Raw genomic sequence first — 25,185 nt, 5'->3', positions numbered from 1 at the left:
CTACTACAGGGTGATCCAGGTTAGGCTCCATGGTTGGGGGAGTGGGGAACAGTCACTTCCAACTGAGCAGGCCAGGTGGGTCCATGTGGAGCCTGTGATTTTTGAGCTGCTTCTTAAAACTTAAACATCTGTATATGCGGGGAAAATGGTTTGAAGAAGCCATTGTAAAGGGGAGAATGACAGGAGCAAAGGTATGGAGGTGGGGAAGAGTCAGGTACTTATGCAGAAGAGGAAAAAACTCAATTTGATTATGATTGAATATTAAGTAGTGAGCAAGGGGACAGAAAATGTAGATGAGGGCCAGATGGTAAGGAATTCTGAATACTAGGCTAAGGAATGTGATCTTTATTCGATGTTAGATCCTAGGACTCCATTGTAAGAACTTGAGCAGAAGAGAGACTGACTCTTAGAGGGAATTTCCAAAGAATGATATCCGGGGACTTTCCTGGGGATAGTTTTTCTCATCATAAAGTCAGAGAAACAGTATTTACTGCACAAGGATGGTTTTAAATGAGATAACCTATATAATGTGTTGGTTGGTAATAGGTTCCCTTCCTATCCTCTTTCCTGAAAGTGACCTGATAATATCCACCTGCTCCTCATTAAGACCCCAAGGGCAGCAACTGCAACAACACAGAGATATTAACAAGGCCAGGTGCTATAAAGGCAGCTGGAGACCCACAAGCAGGGATTTAGCAGATAAAGTAAAGGCAAGCAATAAAAGGAGAAAAGGGGGAAGAAATGTTTGCCACAGGCTGTTGAAAAGAAATAAATTGGAAACCTGTTATGCATGTATCTGGGACACTGCTGTTACCTCGGGAAGGGAGGGGGGGCTTACAGAAGGAGCTCTGGTGGGTCCTAGAGCACCCAGGAAACCGGCCCCCCAGGCTGTGTGTGTGCATGCATCTGTGTGTATGTAGACGCTGCAGCCCATTCCAGCTGTACTGGCTGGCAGAAGGGAGCTAGAGCTAATCACCAGGATTGTTTCATTTAGGAAAATTGCTCTCATCAAGTTGCAATTGTGACATCATAGCAGAGCAGTGTCTGCAGGCAAACTGACATATGCAAAGTTCCAACAGGAAAATCTGAGGAGACACAGCAGGAGCCCTCAGGGCACCACTAACAAGAAATGTATAGAATGGAAACAGCTGAAGATGGGCCTTGCTGCTACAGGGTTAAGTTCTTACCTGTACAGAAAGCCCCCCCGAAGTAACCTCAGAGTGTGATCCAACTACCTACCTGCCCACTGAAGTATCATCATGTCAGCAGTGCCCATGGAACAATGTGTCCACTATTCAAGAATAGAACAAGAGGGACAGCACTTAACGTTTGCTCTCCAAGGTGACCAGAGTCTAGACAGAGAGAGACAATATGTCCTCTATGAGCTATGAAGTCTCCATGAAATATGCAGACATATACTAAGGGATGGTGATGCTCCGAGGAGCCATATATAATCAATCTGCTATAATCAGGGAGTTTCCTGGAAGAGGCATACGTGAGCTGAAGCTCAAAGAATAACAGGAAAACAACAGGGAAGCCAGCCAGGGTTGATAACATGAAGGGGACAACATAAGGGTAGGTAATTAACAATGGCAAAACTAACTCAAAGACAATGACTCTGCTCCTCCTGCTTAATGCCTTCACATGTGTGACCTGCAAAACATCTACAGAGAAGTTTTAAAGTCATGACTCACTGCCCTTCTTCCGAGCACATCTCCTCCAGAGCAGACACCCACCCTTCTGGAGGACCCTGTGAGGCAAACCTTGTGCCTGACTCTTGAAAAGCATCCAGCTTAGGTGTCTCCTAAGCAGCCATGAATCATCCCAGCTCCATACCAGAGATCTTGGGCAAAGAATTTTAGTTCTTCTAAAGAGCTGTATATGACAATGCAAGCTCCAGAGGGTAAGGATGTTATTAAACGAATAAATGAATGAACAGGATAGGTAAACCTTCCAAAAGAACTTAAGCTGGGGCCCCATACATATCCTAGTGAGAAGTGTTGGTAAACTGTTTACACATATAAATATCTGTTGAATTACTGAGTTAAATAAGGCAAGAATCAATTACTGAATGAGTAACTAAATGAAGGCAAGCATATGCTACTTTTAAAACTATCAGAGTTTTGATCCCTGAGGAAAGTCTTCCTGAAGGCAGGTGCTGGGCAAGCTTTACAAGAGCTTAAGTTTCTAGTTCCCCTCTCAGGGCACCTAACCCCATTCATACCCCCACCCCAACTGCCTGTGTACACACAACCCACCTTATACCAGGTTGCATGAAACCTAGTAACTCACCTAGTGAGCTTTTACATACATCAAAGCCAGCGCATTTTATAGATGAGAAAAATGATACTGATCCAGATCAAATCTGAGTTGCAATAAATTTAGGATTCTAGGATTCTCCTACCATAGGTTTTATTCTGAGACCCTGGGAAGATGGCGACTATTTTCTTATCACCAAAACATACTGACTGTGCCCATTCTTCACAATGACCCCAGTCAAATCCCCAGGGAGTAGCTTTCAACTCAACCAACCAGCCCACCAGCATACTTGGACAAGCTCAAGGTTTTTGTGGCATTTCATTTATTTAAGCTATATAAAGTATATACTTTGATGTGGGTCCTAGTGGTAGATAGTTATTCTCCTCCATTCATAAACCAGGGTTTAAAATGCTGAAGAAACACTCTTCCTTTAGTGTCCTTAACTTTCCACTGAGAGTTTTGTTTAGCTCATAAATCTCAAGCCTCAGTCTTGGTCTTCTGGATATGAGCAGACTCTTTCCCTGGAAACTTATATCCTGTCTGAGAAATAAGCACAGCCCTATGCTAGGGAGCAACATAAAAATGAGCTCATCCCAGCAGAGAAAGATTGGCCTATTAGACATTCATCTCAGCCTTAGCCACAGGCAGAGCAGGAGGCAAGCAGAGTGCCAACTGCTATTGAAGTCAATGATGAGACATGGTTGCCGTGTCCAAGAGGTGACTCTGGTAAGGCAGAGGGTGGCAGGAGGGCTGGGAGGTGGGCTGGCTGCCTGGAGCGCTCAGGCATAATTTCCTTTACCTTCATGCTGTCACTCACAGTCCTTTATATAGCACCAATGTCATGCCACATCAGCTGCACCTGTGCCCCTGTGATGACTTTCAAACTCAGATAAATCCCATCAACAGACATCAGGATGATGGGCACAATGGAACACCCTAGTGATTGATCTGTTTGTTTCCATCCTACGGCTGTGGACCTATTAAATAAACACTGGTGTTTTTGAAGGAAAAGCAGGAGAAATGACTATTGGGTGGCTTTTATATTTCTTGTTCTGTTTGGATGTTGCTGTTGTTGTTTGCTCTTTGGATTTTTTTTGGGGGGGTGTGAATGATTCTTTTCAGACAAATAAATCTGGACATAAGCAGCAGGACTTTATTTGCCAGCTCGAATTCCTTAGTGAATATACTCCACAGCTGGCACGATGTCAATGATTAGCTGATTTCCCTGCATTTTGATTGAGCAAAATTCTGCTCAGTGGCCAAGTTATACATGAGAAGTAGAGGGGCCACATGATCTTCCCCAGAGACCTTGCCCCTGAATGCTCCCAAGGCCAGTCCTCTCATGTCAGGCTGGTGGAGAGAATCTAGGATGACGCACACTTTTTTCCTCATTTTGCACAAAGTAAACTAGGGTTTGAGGGCAATATTATGCCTTCTGTTGCATAATCCATTACATTTTGGGTTGATTTCCAAAGGAAATAATTTTTTTATTAAGTGTTTTAAGTTTATTTATTTATTTTTGGGGGAGGAGCAGAGAGGGAGAGAGAGGGAGAATCCCAAGCAGGCTGCACACCATCAGCACAGAGACCTATGCAGGGCTCAGACTCACAAACTACAAGATCATGACCTGAGCTGAAATCAAGAGTCAGATGCTTAGCCAAATGAGCTACCCAGGCACACGATCAAAAGGAAATTATTTATAAAAAAATGTTTATAGTATTTCAAATATATAGTTAGAAGCATTAAGAAACTCTAGACCATAAAAATCCACCCTCCTCAAATCTTTTTAAGTGTTTTTTTTTTCTAGTTTTTAAAATCCTGACCAAAAAATAAAAAAAAAATCTATTCAGAATCTGAGAGTCCCTTTTCTTATCTGTTCACCCAAGAGAGTTCCTTAATTAGTATGTTACTATTTCTTTACCTGTAAAATGCAAATGATGTCACTAAGGATATCATAAAAGGAGTGACTCCAAAGCTATTTCAAGAATCACTTCAGGGGTGCCTGGGTGGCTCAGTCAGCTGAGCATCCGACTTCAGCTCAGGTCATGATCTCTGGGTCTGTGAGTTTGAGCCCTGCGTCAGGCTCTGTGCTGACAGCTCAGAGCCTGGAGCCTGCTTCGGATTCTGTGCCTCCCTCTCTCTCTGACCCTCCCCCATTCATGCTCTGTCTCTCTCTGTGTCAAAAATAAATAAACATTAAAAAAAAAAAGAATCACTTCTTCATTACAGCCTCCCAAGAACACTGTGCCTTGGAGAACCATGATATCAACACTGGGTATGTGAGAACCTGGAGTACCACAAGTCAACTCTGTCTTCTGCATCCTCCCCACCAGGCCCTGAACGGAATGACCTGAGAAACAATGGGGAAGGAACCTGCATGTCCTTGCAGGAATTAGTAGATTCTCAAAGGTAAGGTGGTGACTCCCAGATTCTGCTCATCAGTTCTCCTACGATCAGTCTAAAATGAAGGCATAAGAATTTGGAACATAAGTCAGTCTGTGCATTGTGAGAAAACTCCCTCCAGTTTTCTAAGTTTCGTTGAGAAATGTGTGAATAAGGGCAAGTGACAGCACGACACCCGCCTACACTGCTCCCTATCTATAGTTGTGCAACTCGAGGTGTGGTCTGTGCACCAGGGCCAGTGTGTAAGCGTCCTGTCAATGATCTGCAAGGAGATCAATACAGACATTAGAAGTAAACATGTCAATACCTGTGTAGCAATTTGGCGTTGTCAAAACTTCCAAGGAAGGAATCTACAGGCTCATCTATTTTGAACAGTGTGCAGATTAATCTGGAAGTTGTCCAACTTGGATGTCAAATCACATTGGTCACCTGTACTAGGATACACCTATTCATGACTGACTGGAAGTCAAAAATGCTATATACAGACAATAGGTACGTAGGTAGGTAAGTAGGAAAAATGAACAGGCCCTTTGCCATAGACAGTCTGAGAAGCACAACGTATCATATTCACCAAACTTATAAATTTCTCATTCATTGTCTTTTCTGATAGGTTGATTATAAGCTTCATGAGGGCAGAAACTGTGCCTGCCTTCTTCAATGCTCCACCACCAAAACCTAGCACAATTCCTGGTTTGTTGAATGAATGAATGAATGAATGTTTAGGATTCTGTCTCCCTCCAGTTTGGCAGCTATTAAATATCAAGAGAAAATGACCACAGTGTATTTGTCAAGTCAAGTCACAAGCTCTCACTCTCCCCACTTAGCCAGTCTTCAATGTTAGGATAAGGAGACAGGAGACTCCAGAATACACCTCCAAATGTATAAACCACATCTCTAGAGAAATACAATTCCCTCTATAGCTTCCATTTCATCACCACCTCTTCAGGAGCACAGCTGAAAAAGTAGAGTATAAGTGACATTTCTTGTTATAAAGTACTTATTGTTTGGAAGTTGTCCGTGTCCCATAAACATGCCATGGGGTCTTGGTAGGCTCCAGAGAGTAAATGAGGCTAAAGTTCAAAGGCTGCTGACATTACCAAAAAAACCCACAAAAGTCATGGTCTCATTTCCCCAGAGGATACAGGAGAGACATACCACATTCAGCATATTGTAATATTTTGATTTAAAATATATTTTGTTGACAAGTAGTAAAAAGAGAAGCATTAGGTTGGAATCCACAGTGGCTCCCACCTGAGGTCACACAGGCCCCTCAGGGGAACTGGGAAGGGGGTGGATGTTCCAGTTATCTGTTGCTGCATAGCAAAGTCCTCCTAATTAAAATGACATAAAAAGAAAAAAAACCACCATGTTGTTATGCTCATAGATTTTGAGGAATCAGGAATTCAGATAGTATATGGTTGTCTCTGCTCCACAACACTTGAGATTCTAGCTAGAAAGATTCAAATAGCTAAGAAGTTCTCAAATAACTGAAGACCAGAATCATGGAGATGTTTTCACTCATAGGTTTCGTACCTGAGCCAGCATGACTCAAAAGCTGGACTTGGCTGGGGCTGTCAGCCAAAGCAACTCTATGGATACATGGTCTCTCCCTAGGGACTGGGCTTCCTCACAGCATGGCAGTCCCAGTAGCCAATCTCTCATATGATGTCCCAGCCCTCCAAGATTAAGACTTCCTGAAAACAAAGGGGAAACTACCTTGCCTTTTAGGACCAAACTTCAGAGGTCACATGATGTCACTGTGGCTGAACTGTATTGGCACAAAAAGGCGCAGGCACACCCAGCTTCAAGGGGACATATGTAGACCCCACCTCCTGATGGGAGAAGTGTCAAAGAATGAACAGCCATATTTTAAAACCTCTCCAGTGTAGAAAACTTCTGAGACTTTAGTGATTAACAGCCAGGGATGCTGAAGGTACTACCGAGCGAGCATGTGAGAGTTTTGCACCTCAAAGAACTAACCTTCCCAGGATGTCAGGATGCCTGTCCCTACAAACTCCAGATCCTTAGATTTAGAAAGCTAGAGGGGCACCTGGGTGGTTCAGTCCCTTAAGTGTCCAACTTCGGCTCAGGTCATAACCTCACAGTTTGAGCCCCATGCCCGGCTCTGTGCCGACAGCTCAGAGCCTGGAGCCTGCTTTGGCTTCTGTGTGTGTGTCTCTCTCTCTCTGCCCCTCCCCTGCTCATGCTCTCTCTCTCGCTCTCTCTCCCTTTCAAAAATAAACATTAAAAAAATTTTTTTAAGAAAGCTAGAGAGCAGCCATTTCACCCAAGACCACCATCCCTCAACCTATCTGTTTTGCCCAAGAGGAAACTGAAGCCTGGGGTTGATCGGTTGAATTTAGACTCCAGACCTCCTTCTTCTTCCAAGTTAGGTAGTCCTAAACCCTCTCTGAGGTGACATACTTTCTCCAAGTAAATCCATGTTAAAATTCCTAGTGTATAAAATCATTAAAAGATATTAAAACTGGTAGTGAATATATGATGAGTAACAAGATATTTACATGGTTTCTTTTTTAAATTTTTTTAACGTTTATTTATTTTTGAGACAGAGAGAGACAGAACATGAACAAGGGAGGAGCAGAGAGAGAGGGAGACACAGAATCTGAAACAGGTTCCAGGCCCTGAGCTGCCAGCACAGAGCCCAACACGGGGCCCGAACTCACGGACCGTGAGATCATGACCTGAGCCGAAGTCGGACGCTTAACCGACCAAGCCACCCAGGCGCCCCAAGATATTTACATGGTTTCAAAGTAGCCAAACACACATCATTTACTAATAGGCAAAAAGAGGAATTTTACAATGGAAAAATCTGGTGGACACCACCCTAACCCAGTGATCAAAGTGACAAATGAGCATCACTTGACTCCTGAGAGGAGGCGCTGAGAAGGCATAACATCACTTCTATGACATTCCTGCACAAAATAAACAAACTACATCTAATGATGATTGAGGAACATTCTACAAATAATTGGTCTGTTTTTCAAAATGTGAAAGATCATGAAAGACAGTCTCCTTCCTTGCAAGTAATGTTTTAAAGAGACTGTATTGATACACACACATACACACACACACACACACACACACACACAAAGGAGAATGATAAAGTAAATGGATATAGTATAAACAGTTGGAAAATTTGAAAATGTTCCTGTACTCTTCTTGCAACTTTTATGTAAGTTTTGTATACGCTTGAAATTATATCAAAATAAAAAGTTACACAATCAGCAACAATAAAACACATGTTTGTAAATCTCGAGGTGGCGTTCTTCCAGGCTACTGCGATGAATTCCATTCCTTAGCTCCCCAGGCAGTAATGGTTTAAACAAACCACAATGTCCTGAGCTCTGCCCTCACACACTTACACAGTAGCTCTCTTTGGTCACTGAGGCTTCAGGGAAGATATCAACCACAGTACTTCAGGACACAAATGGGCCCGACTTATTGATCTCTTAGGTCATGTCTTACTTAGGTTACAGGTAAAATTGCTTTAATGAAGAGACCCCAAATCCAGAGGCTTAAATAAAATAGAACTTCACTTCTCTCTCATCAAACAGTCCAGAAAGGTTGGGCAGCTCTGCCATCCTCAATTTGAAGCCTCCGTCTCTGTCCAAAGGAGCAGCTTCAATTGCCATTTCCCAGCCAGAGGGGAGAGGAAAAGAAAGAGTGAAAGACACACAGCTTCATTATACTCAGTCTGGAAGTTTGCATACATCACTTCCATTATCACTTTCTTGGCCAAAATTTAATTACATGCCACAGCTAGACTGTAGGGAGGCTGAGTAATCAGCCTCTAACTGGGTGGATGTGGGCCATGTTCCCAGCTAAAACTCAGGGTGGGGGCAATGTTGTATTATTAAGAGGAAGAGAGTAAGAAAAGATAATGGTCGGTAATTAGAGACTCTGCCCAGGGAACAGAGATTGGAGGGCTTCTACAGGACTAGCAGAGCATCTCACTGATATTTCCAACAGGGGTATGGGTTTCTGGGGGAGGTGGGAAATTCATTGAAGACATTGGTCTCCCAAAATAGGCACTGTCCTGGTTGGTGACCATTTGAATAAATTATTTAAGTTGCTATAACATTTCCAGAGACCCAAGGTGTTCTATTCTGGAGACAAAGACCAATCAAGACTTTCTCTGCCATGGAGAGTTAAGATCGCCATGGTCAAATTATTTTCATTCTGTCGATAAAATAAAAGGTCTTTACAAAAACAAAGTTGCTCTCTTTCATCCCTGGATTCACATCTGCATGCACACATACGTGCACACTCAACACAAGGTTGTTCCAAGATACTCAGAGTCCTCTCTTTGGGATACTCTTCATTGATTAGGAGCACTAGGAATATTTATACTGCCTACTCTCACTTACTTTATATGATTACTAAATGGTTTCTGTAAAATAACAGGCGAATTGCTCAACATTGCTTTTTAAGGGACTATGTCTTGACTTGTCAAATTTATGAGTGGCTAAATTGCTTTATGCACATCTGAAAAAATTACTTATCCCAGAACAGGCAAGCTAACACATTTGTATTCAAGTTGATTAGAGCTTTGTTTCATTTCTGAGTATTTTTTTTCTCAACATAACATTCCAGAATGTGACTTTTTCTTCACTCCTTTTTTCTCCTATCTCTGTAGGATGCAGGCATGTCCACGGGCAGACTACAATGGGCTCTGCCTTTTCTGTCCAGCTTCACTGTACCCTAAGGAGGCTGAGAGGAAGCTAACAAGAGTATAGGAGGGTACTGTCTGCTTTACTAGAATCCCCAGTTGGGGGCCACCCAGTTGGTTCACTCGTTTGAGCTTCCAACTTCAGCTCAGGCTCATGGTCTCATGGTTCCTGAGTTCAAGCCCTATATCAGCCTAGCTGCTGTCAGCACTGAGCCTGCTTCAGATCCTCTGTCCCCCTCTCTCTGTGCCCCTCCCCCACTTGTGATCCCTCTCTCTCCCTCTCTCTCTCTCTCTTAAAAAATTTAAAAAAAAATTAATTAAAAAAATCTCCAGTTGGCCATTTGAACCTGAAGATGTGTGGATCACCAAGGCATATTAGTCATAGAGCCTGATGAAAAGACAGGGACATTTATGCACCGGGAAACCAAAGATCTGAAAGCCTCCAAAGTGCCACAAAGAGGCTTTGAAAGTCACTGTGGTTCCCCACAGACCAACTTTGTGACTCTTCTTATGCCCCAGATCTGGAAATAGTGACCCCTTCTCCCTGCTGGTAACTTGTCCCAATGTCTAGCTAGGACCACCTACCTCCCTGTGACTGCCTCTTCAGCCATTCCTTCTGCATTGATCCAGTCACAGCCCCAGACCAAGGACTTTCAGAAAGGCTATCAACCCTGGCCTGTGCCACAGACTTCTCCATGTCAAGAGCAGGGGCATCCCTAGATCTAACTGCCAGCTGCATGGCCTTAGCATACCTGCCCACTCTGCTTTTCTTTCTTCTTTTTTTTAAGTTTATTTATTTTGAGAGAGAATGCATGCATGTGCATGAGCTGGGGAGGGGCAAAGAGAGAGGGAGAGAATTCCAAGCAGGCTCCACATTGTCAGTGCGGAGCCCAATGCAAGGGCTCAATCTCATGAAACAGGAGATCACGACCTGAGCTGAAATCAAGAGTCAGACGCTTAACCAACTGAGCCACCCAGGCACCCTCCACTGCTTTTCAATGCCCCATCTTCAACCAGGGATTGTCAGTGGAAGCCACAGAGGGCAGTCAAATGAAGAGGTAGCATCATGTAGAGGTTACAAGCGTGGTGTTGGAGTAGGATTGCCTGGGTTTGCATCCTGGTTCTGCCTCTTTCTAATCCTGTGACCTACGCCAAGGATGCCTCTCTGCCACAGTTTTCTTATTAAAATCTGATTGATAACATTACCTCCTTCACAAGATAGTGTACATTTAAATTACTTAATATATGCAAATCACTTAGAGCCATGCCTGACATAATTAAGCCTTGATAAGCATTAGCTATCACCGTCATTATTATTGTTACTATTATTATGGAATCTGACAATTAGAAGATCATTAATGACCTTGTCCAAAGCAATTTCAGTAAACCAGTGGGAACATATAGGTCAGTGTGATGTGGACAGATGAATGCATGGCAGGTGAGAAAGTAGAAACATGGTATTTGGTCATGAGGAGGAGAACAGATAAAAGATAACTAAGGAAGGGCCAAAAAGGAATCAATTCATTCTTTCACCACAGAATACTCTGACAGAAAAATTGTTACAAGGCTTTGGTGATTCTGATGAAATCATATAAATTTAAATCAATCTATTAAGAGCAATGAAAATACTAATCATAACTTAAGCAAAATGCTTCAAACTTTACAGAATATGTATATCTCACTTTATTCTCTTTTTTTTTCAAATCCAAGTTATTTAACATATAGTGTAATAATGGTTTTGGGAGTGGAATTTAGTGATTCATCACTTACATAGAATACCCAGGGCTCATTGCAATGAATGTGCTCCTTACTGCCCATCATCCATTTAGCCCATCAGCCTACCCAATACTCCTCCATCACTCTATTCTTAAGTCTGAGGATACAGGGGAGTCTCCTTGATGCCATTTACACAAGAGAATCAAGTCTTGGGTGATATGCCCTGTCCCAAGCCATGCACCCATCTTGGGTAACCCTCTCTTTCCTCTCTAGATTATTAATATTGCAGAAATGCTTATGTCTGTTACCCCACTGCTCACAAACCTCAGAGAATCTCTAGTAATGAGAGCAGGTGCATTTTCTGAGTTTGGAAGAAAAGAGCAGCAGCAATTTGCCAACAGTCTGCTTGCCCAAGCTTTTTAACTCAGGGGGTGTCCCGTAACAGAATCTCCCACATTATTCCTTCTTGCTGACCCAGGGTCATAAGAGCAGGAGTATTTCCTCACAGTCTGGCCCCCCCATGCAGAACCCCACCATCCTCCTCTTCTGTTCACTTTGTTCTTTTTCCACTGGGGCCCAGCACCTGAGCTGATGGCGAAAGACCCTCCTTTGCACTCCAGAAGGCTGAGCACCGGGGCACTCTCTCAGGATCTCACCACCACCACCCTATAAGGGGTTTGCACCTCTATGTTGGACTCTGAACTGGGGAACGTTCTGCCTCCTTGCAGACCTCTAACTTCCTGTAGCAACAGGCCTCACACCTGTCTCCGGATATCTTGCTCCCTGCTCTGCTTCCTCTGGTGATCTGTACAAAGCCCTATTGACTTAACAGTGCGTGTTCCCTTCGGCATTTCTCCTCCTTGCAACTCCCTGGGGTCTCTCTGTCTAAATGTAAGAGGTTCTGTGCTGATAGACAACACTGGCCAAGACAAACTTGGCAGCAATTGGTGTTTACAAGGTCACTCTGGGGACCCATCCAGCCAAGCAGGGCTGGGGCAGGGGATGCCGGCTGCCCCGAGAGGCCCTCCCATCTCTAAGTGTGGGTCTGACGCTTGCTCACCCAGGACTTTGGCTTATCAAGCATGATACATTGCAGAGCACTTCAGTCTCCTTACTCTTTCTCCATTCATGACAGAGCTGCCCTTTAAAAGCTCTCCTTGGATATTTGAAGCATTTTAAATGTTTTGTTGTAAAGAGTTTTGGCTCTTTGCTTTACATTTCTCTGGACACAAGCAGCAGATTTAAAACTACATTTAAATACATTGGGGAGTAGGAAGGGGTTGTAAAATTCAGAGCTTCCATTAAAGAAATCCTCTAAATGTAATTTCCTTTATTAGGAAAAGGGAGATGTCACAGAATTAAGAGGGTAGATGCATTAGATGACTATTGCTGCTATAACAAATTATGACAAACTTAAAAAAACACAATCCTATTATCTCAGAAGTCTGAGGCATGTCTCAGGAGGCTAGAACAAAGAAGTAGGCAGGGCCTCATTCCTTTATGAAGGCTCTGGGAGAGAATCTTGCCTTTTCTAGCTTCTAGAGGTTGCTCATAGTCCTTGACTCGTGGCATGGTCCAACCTCAGAGCCAGCAATGGCACACTGAGTTCTTCTGATATTGAATTTCTGTGAGCTTCTCCACAGGCACATTTCCTTCCGACTCACTCTCTCCCACCTTTAAGGACCCTTCTGATTATCTTGGGCCCACCAGGATAATTCTCTATTTTAAGATAAGGTGATTAGCAACATTAATTCCATCTGCAACCTTAATTTCTTTTTGCCATGTAATGTATGTTCACAGATTCTAAGGATTTGGATATGGACATCTTTGGGGAAAGGAGGCTGCCTAACACAATAGGTATAATTGGAGATATGCTGGGCTTACAGTTTTAGTGAGCTTGGCATTGAACCTGATATTGGGAAGACAATTGCAGGGTAGTCTGAATGATCCCCACCTCCTCCCAGCCACCCACATCCAAAAAGGGTCTGCTGAGGTTCTAGCCACATATGCTAATCAAGACTCAGGTCCCAGGGATACAAGCCAGAGAGCAGTGTCCTTTTGATGTGGAGACAGTTCTGGTGACTAACCATTATAGAAATCATGGAAGAGCAATCTCTCTGAACTGCTCTCCCTCAAACAACTACTCGCTTAATGAATCCTCTCCGTGTCTTGGGTAAATCACACTGGCTGAGGGCACCGTGCACTGAAGGCTCTCTGCTAGTTGGCTAATTTCTGATATACACAAACACTGTCAGTTCCACCAATGGAGCTGGATGCTCAGCCATGTCAATTGCGATTGCACCCCAACCTATTTATGCCAGCCTATGGTCTGGTAATAATGTAATGTAACTAAATGTCACATAAACCAGTGAAAGATAAACACAAACAGCGTTGTTTTATGCATACCAACTGGAATGCTGTAGAAAGACTCGATAAAGATGAGTGACTTCCACGGCAACCACAAAAAAAGAGGCAGGCAAATTAGTTGGCAAAACAACTATAAAAGATAGGGAATAAAATCATAAAAGTTTCAGAGGATTTTGCCAAAAAAACAGAGACAGAGCCAACAGTGGGAAACTAGAGACCATGCAGAAACAAGTGCAGCGGGAGCACAGTGGGGGAAGCACAGTGGGGTGCTCCAGGGAGCACCCCTGGAGCTCTAAACAAGCAGTGAAAGGGGTCCTAGCCTTGCTCTATTGGCTGCAGAATGGGTGAGTGAGGTCTGACTGATGTGCAAATCCCATGTAGGCACCGGAAGATTCATTTAAGGAAGGCTTGCAAAGTGTGCACAGATAAGAGGATTATTTCTAAAAGGCAAAGCAAGGTGAGGGGCACCTCCCCTTCTCAGTCACAGCAGTGGCTGGTCCTTCAAATCCTCTCTGCCTTTCTGCCTGGAAGTAGAAGGAATTATTGGAAACTCCACTCTGTCTGCAAAGCCTGTGTGTGATCCCAGGCTGACAGATGGGGCCATTGAAATAATGCTTCTCTGAGAAAGTACTTCCAGAAAATCCCAGCTCTTTGCTTGGTAACCTCACCCCTTTGAAGACAGTTATTAATTTGGGGGAATATCAAAGAGCGTCTGGTGACACATCTTCTGACCTCGTCCTCCTTCTTGCTCATGAGCATGTCCCAAGAAGAAAATAAATACTTTCTTTAGTCATAGCCTTAAAGCCTTTAATGGGCCTTGTGCCCATATGCACAAAGAAGTCAGACCCAAATGAATTCAAGACAGCGGAGGAAGACGAACCCAGAGCCCTAGGGTCACATTTTCCCTGCCTTTCCTTTCTCTGTGGGTTTCTATCAGTCAGAATGCAGTCTGCCATCTGTGAGCCTGGGGTCCACGGCTGCTCTAGAAGGAAGAGTTGGGTCACTGGATAAGCTTGAATTCTGGTACATATGTGCAGATGCCAAGCAAAATGTATTGAATCCATACGGATTCTACAAAATCCAAAACATATAGAATCTAGCCCTTTTCAGCCCCAGTCCTAAGGGAGAAAGACAAATGTAATTGCATGGAGATAGGTCCACATACAGATATCTTCATATAATTTCAAGAACAGAAAATAAAGCAGTACACTTATAATTAAAGCATGATGATTGAAGATCAAATGGAGAAGGAACTAGTGTAAATGATATAAACATTCCATATACCGAACAAATCAACAAATGATATTTGAAATTAGTAAATCATTTCTAGGTTACCACTGGGAGAATTAGAGATAGAAATACTGAAAAGAAGATGCACGACAGGGAAGGAGCGTGTACTGACTGAATTTGCATGGAAATAGTAAACGGTCCAGCAAAACGTGCTTTAAACTTTTACAAATGTGTCCACGTAGAGAAGGAGGTGGAAGGTGGTTGAGAAGAGAGTATGTTACTCCTGGCTTTGCCTGACCTCTGTACTGTACCCACTGAAACTAAAAACTGGAAAATTGGAAATAAGTGTTTATGCACTTAGAAAGTAAAATATTATGAAACTATTCAAAATGTCACTGTTGTGGAAGACTAATGGCATGGAAGATGTTCATAATATGTGGCCAAACTTTTATGGCCATTGTGGCCATTGGCAAGAATCTGAAAACGATTTGAAGTTCACACATGGGCAAAATAAACCTGACCACATTCAAATAAATTGTTTGATTCATGGCCTGATAGATGTTTCAAATCACTTGTTTTATAAGTTATAAAATGTCTTAAAAACTTGTTGGAAACAATCAAGTTAAAACAAAAGTATAAAAATTGTAGCAAAGTACCCACATTGTTGATCCCCGAGTGATAACATTCTAGTGTACAGTCTTTCGGATATTTATCTACAGGTTTATAAATTTTCACTATATATATATATATATATATATATATATACACACACACACACATATATATACATACCTATATATACATATGTATACATACACATATACATATACATATACATACATATATATACATATATACATATATATGCATATACACACACATACATATAGACACACACATATGATTCCATTAAACAAAATAGAATAATACAATTCCTACTATTCCACAAAAACAGTAAGAATGCTTCAAAGATATTTGTGTCGTTCTTGCACAAGGACCTTGGTAATTTTTTCTGTACCCTTCTAGGTTTATAACATGAACTGCCATATAGTGAAGATAGTGTTTAAAATATTATCAAAATTATAAAAACTTTTGAATTTAAAATGAGTTCAAAGACAATTAGCTTAAAAAGCCCAAAAGGCTTTATTGAGTTAACAATAAGTTTAAAAAATGAAATTAATTTTAAAGCATTGATTTTTTTTTCCTAAAAGAGTAAGACATTTAAATTGTTTTTTAATTCAGTGTTTCAACTCAAGAAATAGAAATTAACTCAATTTAGCTTTTCTATAGTGTTTGCAAATAGGTCTTAATATTCATATGGCCTAAACAGCACAGCATGTCAATTCCTGGTTGTTAGCTTTTCCCCAAAAAGCTGAATTCAGCAGTCAGCAGGCTTGCCTTGGACAACGTTGCTTGGGAGATCGGTGGTAAGGGAGGAGTGCCATTTAGTGTTTGAAAGACCTAAAGCATCATTGAAAGTGATGGTTCTATGCATACATCCCTTTAAAAGGATGACATTGAAGTGTTAGGCTAACCTTTGGCCTAGGTTAACCTAGTTTTGGAAAAGCTTCAATCACCAGCTCTAACTATTGCCACCCCCCGAAAGGCTGCCATCCTGGCTTCAGTATCTACTATCTTGTGTGCTTCCCCTTGATGCACAAGAGGAACTGGGTCCAGTGGCCCCTCTGGGACTGACAGATTATGACCTTCTGTGAGAAGAGGAAGGGCCATGCTCCTAAATGAGACAGCAGAGTGGGGAACCCAGGCTTCTGATTGGGTAATGTGATTCGCAGAAGCATTTATTAAACCTCCCTGATGTGTACGGCAATGCACTGTAAAGCACATCCATCAGTGAATCGGGTTTTTGTGTTCTAAGCCTAGGGCCTTCTAGGTAATAATTAGATGATCTTAGGTAATTGATCTAACCTCAAAGTGACTCAGTACCTTAAATGCAAAGTGGGGACAATAAATACTACCTGGGTAATATACTTTTTTTTTTTAATGCTATCTTGACCCAGTTTTGAGGCCCAGGCTAGAGGCTAGTCAGTTCCCATTCTTTTATTTTTTTTTTAATGTTTATTTATTTGAGAGAGAGGGACAGAGAAAGGAAGAGCAAAGGAAGAAGGGGTAGAGAAACAGAGGGAAAGAGAGAATCCCTAGCAGGCTCTGCACCATCAGCCCAGAGCCTGAGGCAGAGCTCGATCTCTGGAACCATGAGCTCATGGTCTGAGCTGAAATCAAGAGTCGGAGGCTGAACTGACTTAGCCACCCAGGTGCCCCATCAGTTCCTTTTCTTGAGAAGTCAGTTGAGTCCACACCCCAACCACCTCCCTTATCAAGCACTCATACTCCTGGCCCTTATAACTCACCTGATTCCAGGGTGAGTAACAGGGCCAGGTAACAGACAACCCTTTAATAGCCCTTATGACCCAGATCCTGTTGAAAGATTTTAAATTAGGCAATTCTAAATCTGCTTGCCTCTCCTTGCTCTTTCCTTCCTGTAAAAATCACAAGGTGCTTGCCCACCATTCCCTTCCCTCCCTCTCCTTGGTGACAGACCTTCATGCTTCCCCTGACTGGTCCTGCATGGCATGCTGTATTCTGCCCAGGGAATCATCAGCACAACAAAACTGAAAAATTCTTTCTTGTTTCTCTCCTTTGATGTGTGTCTGGACTCACCATAATTCGCCCAAGGCAATATGGTTAAAAGAGCCTGCCCTGCGTAACTCACACAGTGATTTGGAGACACATTAAGATAATGGATATGAAAGCACTTGAACAGGTGGAGGGATTACAGGCATGTAATACGGCCTGAAGTGCTCTCTTCAGTGGTGGAGAGAAGCATAATGTCAGGTGACAGATGAACGCTTCGGTAGACATCATTAGTGCTCATCAGTATTGTATTCTCTCCTCACTGGGCACACTAGACACCATATCTCCTAGCTCTCTTGCACCTGAACAAATCCAAGTGACTATTTCTGGCCAAAGGTTATGAGTGGAAATGACATGTTTCATTTCCAAACTGAGGCAAGGGAAAACCTTGCAAGATATTCTAACTGTATTTCCATTCAGCATTGAGTATGGGAACCATGCCTAAAGATTGCAGAACCACAAGATCTAATAGCCTAGATCACTGACTCAGTACATGCTTGGGAGCCCCTGAAGGTTAAGACGACCTCTAGCAAATTTTACTTGAGTGAGAAATAGATTTAGACTATATTCTGCTGGAATTTGGGGTATTTTATAGATATTTAAAAACTAGGGGTGCCTGGGTGGCTCATTCAGTTAAGCGTCCAACTTCAGCTCAGGTCATGATCTGACAGTTTGTGAGTTAGAGCTCCGCATCGGGCTCTGTGCTGACAGCTCGGAGCCTGGAGCCTGCTTTGGATTCTATGTCTCCCTCTCTCTCTGCCTCTCCCCTGCTCATGCTCTGTCTTTCTCTGTCTCGAAAATAAAAATAAAACATTTAAAAACTAATACACACACACACACACACACACACACTAAGAATAGCCATATGGCTATAAATTTAACAACTTAAATAAGAAACTTTTTTAAAAACACAATTTACCAAAAGAGCAGAAAAAAAAATGGGAAATCTGAATAGCAATAGGTCTATTAAAACAATTGAACTTTAAATTTTTTTTTTAATTTTTTTAATGTTTATTTTTGAGAGAGACAGAGCACGAATGGGGGAGGGGCAGAGAGAGAGAGAGGGAGACAGAGAATCTGAAGCAGGCTCCAGGCTCAGAGCTGTCAGCATAAAGCCCAATGTGAGGCTCAAACTCATGAACCATGAGATCATGACCTGAGCTGAAGTCCAGTGCTTCACCAACTTAGCCACCCAGGTGCCCCTGAACAACCGAACTTTTAATTAAAAACCTCTTAGTAACAAAAACTTGAAGCATGGTGTCTTCACTGGTGAAGCCTATCAAACATTTAAGAAAAAAATAATACCATTCCTACACCAAGACCCTTTCTCTAAAGAGAAAAATGTAAGAATATTTTCCAATTCTTTTTCATGTTATTTGGCTCTTCCTCACTGCTAGCTCATTTGTTTTCAATTTTTCTTGTTTTCTTGTTTTTTTTTTTTAATTTTTAATTCCAGTGTAGTTTGCATACAGTGTTATACTATTTCAGGTGTACAATATAGTGATTCAGCAGGTTCCATACATTAATTAGTCAGCACTTATCAAGATACGTGTACTTTTAATCCCCTTTGCTCTTTCACCAATCCCCCTACCCACCTTCCCTCTGGTAACCATCAGTTTGTTCTCTATAGTTCATAGTCTATTGTGGGGTTTTTTTTGGGGGGGGGGGAGGAGCTTGTTTTTTTTTTCCTTTGTTTTTTTTTTCTCAAATTCTACATATGAATGAAATCATCTGGTATTTGTCTTTTTCTGGTTGGCTTATTTCCCTTATTAGCATCATACTCTCTAGATCCATCCATGTTGTTGCAAATGGAAAGACCACATTCTTTTTTATAGCTGAGTAATAGTTCTTTTGTATAAGTATATATATCCCACTTCTTTAGCCATTTATCTATTGATGGAAATCTGGACTTTTACCACAGTTTGGCTATTATAAATAATGCTGCAACAAGCTTAGGGGTGCATATATCCTTTTGAATTAGTGTTTCATATTCTTTGGGTAAATACCCAGTAGTGAAGTTATTGGATCATATAGTACTTCCATTTTCAACTTTTTCAGGAATCTCCATACTGTCTTTCATAGGGGCCGCACCAGTTTGCATTCCCACCAACAGTTCATAAGGGTTCCTTTTTCTCCACATCCTCACCAACATTTGTTGTTTCTTGAGTTTTTCATTTTAGTCATTTTGACAGGTGTGAGATAATATCTTATTGTAGTTGTGATTTGCATGTCCCTGATGATGAGTGATGTTGAACATCTTTTTGTGTGTCTGTTGGCCATCTGTACATCTTCTTTGGAGAAATGTCTGTTCATGTCCTCTGCCCATTTTTTAATTAGATTATTTGTTTTTGTGGTATTGAGTCTATAAGTTCTTTATAGATTTTGGATACTAACCATTTATCAGATATGTCATTGCAAATATCTTCTCCCATTCAGTATTCTGTCTTTTAGTTTTGTTGGTTGTTTTCTTTCCTGTGCTGAAGAATTTTTTAACTTTAATTTATTTATTTTTGAGAGAGACAGAGAGCCAGGGAGGGGCAGAGAGAGAGAGAGAGAAACAGAAAGAGAAATCCAAGCAGGCCCCATATTCAGCAAAGAGCCCAATGTGGGGCTTAATCTCACAACCACAAGATCACAACCTGAGATGATATCAATAGTTGGACACTTAACTGACTGAGCCACCCAGGTACTCCAGGATATTTTATTTTGATGAAGTCCAAATAGTTTATTTTTTGTTTTTGTTTCCCTTGCCTCAGGAGAAATATCTAGAAAGATGTTGCAATTACTGATGCCAAAATTACTGCCTATGATCTCTTCTAGGATCATTATGGTTTCAGGTCTCCCATTTACATCCTTAATCCATTTTGAGTTTATTTTTATATATGGTGTGAGAAAGTAGTTCAGTTTCATTCTTTTGCATATAGCTGTCCAGTTTTCCCAACATTATTTGTTGAAGACACTGTCTTTTCCCCATTAGATAGTCTTTCCTCCTTTGTTAAGGATTAATTGACCATATAATTGTGAGTTTATTTCTGGGCTTCCTATTTTGTCCTATTGATGTATGTATCTATTGTTGTGCCAGTACCGTACTGTTTTGATCACTACAACTTTGTAATATAACTTAAAGTCTGGAATTGTGGTGACTCTAGTTTTGTTTTTCTTTTTCAAGATTGCTTTAGCTATTCAGAGACTTTTGGGTTCCATACAAATTTTAGGATTTTTTTTTGTCTAGTTCTGTGAAAAATACCGTTGCTATTTTGATAGAGATTCCATTAAATCTGTAGATTGCTTTGGGTAGTAAGACATTAAAAAATATTTGTTCTTACAATATGAGCATGAAATATATTTCCATTTCTTTGTGTCATCTTCAATTTCTTTCATCAGTTCATCATAGTTTTCATAGTACAGGTCTTTTACCTCTTTGGTTAAGTTTATCCCTAAGTATTTTTCTCTCTTTTGTGAAATTATCAATGGGATTGTTTTATCAATTTCTCTTTCTGCTGCTTCATTATTAGTGAATAGAAGTGCAACAGATTTCCTACATATTGACTTTATATGCTGCAACTTTACTGAATTCATTTATCCATTCTAGCAGGTTTTTGGTGGAATCTCTAGGGTTTTCTATATACAGTATCATATCATCTGCAAATAGTGAAAATTTTACTTCTTCCTTGACATATTTTGCAATTTATTTTATGAGGCTGGTATTATCCTGATACCAAAACAACTAGACAAAGATAGTATAAGAACACTGGGGTGCCTGGGTGGCTCAGTGTGTTGAGCATCTGACTTTGGCTCAGGTCATGATCTCCCAGTTCGTGGGCTTGAGCCCCGCATTAGGCTCTGTGCTGACAGCTCAGAGCCTGGATCCTGCTTCAGATTCTGTGTCTCCCTCTCTGTCTGCTCCTCCCCCTCTCATGCTCTGTCTCTCTCTCCTTCAAAAATAAATAAACAAAAAATTTTTAAATGAAAAATTAAAAAAGAAAAAAACTGAAGACTGTCATGAATATAGAGGCAAAATTCCTTAACAAAATATTAGCATATCAAATATAGAAATGTATAAGAAGAATAATATACCAAGACAAAGTGGGACCTATTCAAGTATTAGAAAATTATCATAAAATTTCAAAACCAATCAATATGGTTTACCATATTAAAAAAAATAGTGGAGAAAAAAAACATATGATCCTATCAATAGATATAACAAAATCATTTGACAAAATTTAACACCTATTCTCTTCCTTTAACTTAGTAAAGAGTATCTATGAAAAATCTATAGTTAACACAATGTTTAATTGTAACAACAAATATATTTAACTATTTCCCCTTAGGGACAAAAAGAAGGCAAGGATGTTTTCTCTCACTACTACGATTTAGCACTGTACTCAAAGGTCTAAGCCAGCTGAATAAGGATAGCAAAAAAGGCATACAGATTAAGAGAAAGAATAAAAATGCTTTTATTCAAAGATAAAGAAATTTTATATGAAGAAATTCTAATACATCTAGAGAAAAATTTATTTATTTATTTATTTATTTATTTATTTATTTATTTATTTATTTTAAGAGAGAGAGAGAGAAAGAAGGAACATGAATGGGGGAGAGGGGAAGAAGGAGACAGAGACTCTTAAGCAGGCTCCACGTTCAGTGCTGGGCAATGTGAGGCTCAATCTCACCATTGTGGGATCATGATCTGAGCCAAAATCAAGAGTTGGAGACTCACCCAACAGAGCCACCCAGGCACCCATTAGAGAAAACCTTAGAGCTAATAATGAGTTGAACTGAGTTTCAGGAAACAAGATACAAAAATCAATTATATACTAAGAAAAAAAATTAAAAATTGAATTGAAAATAATACTATTTAGAATAGCATCCAAAATTGAATACTTAGGAATAAATCTAACAAAACATATGCAAGTTTTATTTATTTAATACTATAAAACTTTGCTGAGAACAAAATGGGGGCACCTGGGTGGCTCAGTCTGTTAAGCATCCAACTCTTAATTTTGGTTCAGGTCATGATCTCACAATCCTTGAGAGCCCCACATAAGGCTCTCTCTCAAAATAAATAAATAAACCTTAAAAAAATACTTAAAAAAGAAGAGAAATGGAAGAATTATAGAAATTGGTTTCAAGATCTATAAAGTCCTAGTAAGACACAAATATAAGCAAATAGATCAATGGGAACATATTCAGAGTCTCAACATAGACCTGTACACATACGATCAATGGGTTTTCAGAGGCCAAGATATTTCAATGGGAAAAGATAGTCTTTTCAACAAAAAGTGCTGGAAAACTGGGTATCTATATAAAATAAAACCTGACCATTACTTCATACCATACATAAAAATTAACTTAAAATAATTATAGGCTTAAATGTGAAAAGTGAAAACTCTAAAAGTTTAGAAGAATGCACAGGAAAAATCTTTGTGGCCTTCAGATAGACAAATATTTCTTAGATTGAAGAGAAAAACACAAGTCATAAAAGAAAACACTGCTGGGACGCCTGGGTGGCGCAGTCGGTTAAGTGTCCGACTTCAGTCAGGTCACGATCTCGCGGTCCGGGAGTTCGAGCCCCGTGTCAGGCTCTGGGCTGATGGCTCGGAGCCTGGAGCCTGTTTCCGATTCTGTGTCTCCCTCTCTCTCTGCCCCTCCCCCGTTCCTGCTCTGTCTCTCTCTGTCCCAAAAATAAATAAACGTTGAAAAAAAATTTAAAAAAAAAAAAAAGAAAACACTGCTATACTGGACTTCATCAAAATTTAAAAATTGATTCCCTGAAAGGCAGTAAATAAAAGGATGACCGTCTGTGATATTACATTTGAATACATGTATCTGAAAAATGATTTGTATCTTACAACCCAACCCTATGAAGACACATCCAATTTTTAAAATGGACAAAATAGTTAAACAGAAAGATTAGAAAAAATGTTATATAAGCACCTTACAATATGCCCCAAACCATTAGTCTTTAGGAAATGCAAATAAAAACTATTGCATGCAATGGGATGGCCAGAATTTTCAAAATACTGGCAATTCCTAGTGTTCGTCAGAATGTGGAGTAACTGGAACTCTCATATAGGAGTATACCACTTTGGTAAATAATGGATTAGTTTCCTAAAAGTTCAGCATAGCTTTACCATGTTGACCAGCAATTCTACTCCTAGATAGTTACCCAAGAGAAATGAAAACATATATTCACAAAAAAAAATGTATTCAAAAATGTTCTTATAGCTTTATTCATAATAGCCCCAAACTGGCATCCACCCCAATATCCATCAACAGGTGAATAGATAAACAAATTGTGTTTTATCTATACAATAAATACTACCTTCTTATAAAAAGGACTAACTACTGATACATGCATCAAAAAGGATATATCTGGGGGCATCTGGGGGCATCTGGGTGGCTCAGTTGGTTAAGCATCCTACTTTGGCTCGGGTCATGATATCATGGCTCATGAGTTCGAGCCCCACATTGGGCTCTATGCTGACAGCTCAGAGCCTGGAGCCTGCTTCAGGTTCCATGTATCCCTGTCTCTCCCTGCCCCTCCCCCGCTCATGCTCTGTCTCTCTCTCTCTCCTTCAAAATAAATAAACATTAAAAACAAATTTTTTAAAAAGCATATATCTCAAAAACATTATTCTAAGAAGGAAAAAAAGTGCAGAGCACGTACTATATGATTCCACCTATGCAACTTCTACAACATGGAAATCAAATCTACAATCACATAAAAATCAATGATTACCTGGGCCAAATATCAAATATGTGGTCATAGGGATGAGCTACAAAAGATAGAAAGGAACTTTCTGGAATGATAGAAATATCTATCCTTATAGTGCTTGTGGTTACATGAGTGTCCATATTTACCCAAGCTCAATGAATTGGACACTTATAATAGTTAAATCTTCATTATGTAAATCGCATCTCAACAAAGTTTACTTAATTTTTATTTTTTAAAAATTTTTTTAAATGTTTATTTATTTTTGAGAGAGAGAGAGACAGAGAGAGACAGAGCTGGGGAGGAACAGAGAGAGAGGGAGACACAGAATCTGAAACAGGCTCCAGGCTCTGAACTGTCAGCACAGGGCCCGACGCGGGGCCTGAACTCACAAACCGTGAGATCATGACCTGAGCCGAAGCTGGGTGCTCAACCGACTGAGCCACCCAGGCACCCCTTACTTAATTTTTAAAAAAGGTAATCAGTGGAAGGTACAGGAGGTTTGTCAATATGAAAACAAACAGGACCTGAAATGTACTTTGAACCCATATTTCATGATAGCAATATAGAAAAAAAGGACTCTAATCATGTTCAGATGCCTGTATCCATCTCTGAGTAATGTGATTATAGAAGGAAGTTAGCATGCATGTCCTAGCTGTCCCTTTAAAAGAATGATCTGAAATAGGAATATCAAAGGATGCCTGTGAAACAAAAACTTAAACATCTTCTTTTCCTTAATCAACACAGACTTTCCGGAAGCAACAAAGAACTTGAAGAAAGATGCATCTTCCTTCACTGGCACCACCCAATCCCTTCAATAAAACAAAATCAAAAGAAATCAAAAGGAGAGGATAAAGACCTGCATTAGAATCACATCTCCTCTACCTACCAGCCTTGTGATTTTGGCAAGTTACTTAGCCTTTTCCAGACTTGCTTTTCTCATCTGTTAAACGAGGACCAGAAAGTATAAATGACAGCTTCTTTGCAAATATTAATGGAATACCATATGGAAAATGCTTAGCAATGCTTGAAATATAATATACCTGCAGTAAATAGTAGTTAGGAGAAAAAAGAAAGGTAGCTCTTATTGTGTGACTTATGTTTTATATCAACATGTGTTCCCTAGAATTCCTGGTGTTTCCACAATGCCTCT

At 40.6% G+C, this 25,185-nt stretch overlaps 1 long non-coding RNA gene and 1 other non-coding gene across 2 annotated transcripts; one reads left to right on the top strand and one right to left on the bottom strand.

The window, feature by feature from the left end:
- Positions 1 to 1,084: 1,084 nt before the first annotated feature.
- On the top strand, positions 1,085 to 24,935 carry LOC122497406. The gene is made up of 3 exons (XR_006301101.1): positions 1,085 to 1,903; positions 4,489 to 4,668; positions 24,780 to 24,935. It is a non-coding gene; the product is annotated as an uncharacterized LOC122497406 (long non-coding RNA).
- LOC122467403 lies at positions 15,615 to 15,719 on the bottom strand. Its single transcript, XR_006292935.1, has one exon. It is a non-coding gene; the product is annotated as a U6 spliceosomal RNA (small nuclear RNA).
- Positions 24,936 to 25,185: the final 250 nt, after the last annotated feature.

The sequence above is a fragment of the Prionailurus bengalensis genome, chromosome A3 (assembly GCF_016509475.1).
Source record: "Prionailurus bengalensis isolate Pbe53 chromosome A3, Fcat_Pben_1.1_paternal_pri, whole genome shotgun sequence".
Lineage (NCBI taxonomy): Eukaryota > Metazoa > Chordata > Mammalia > Carnivora > Felidae > Prionailurus > Prionailurus bengalensis.
Note: the sequence above shows the minus strand (reverse complement) of the source record. Positions and strands in the feature narration are given on the sequence as shown.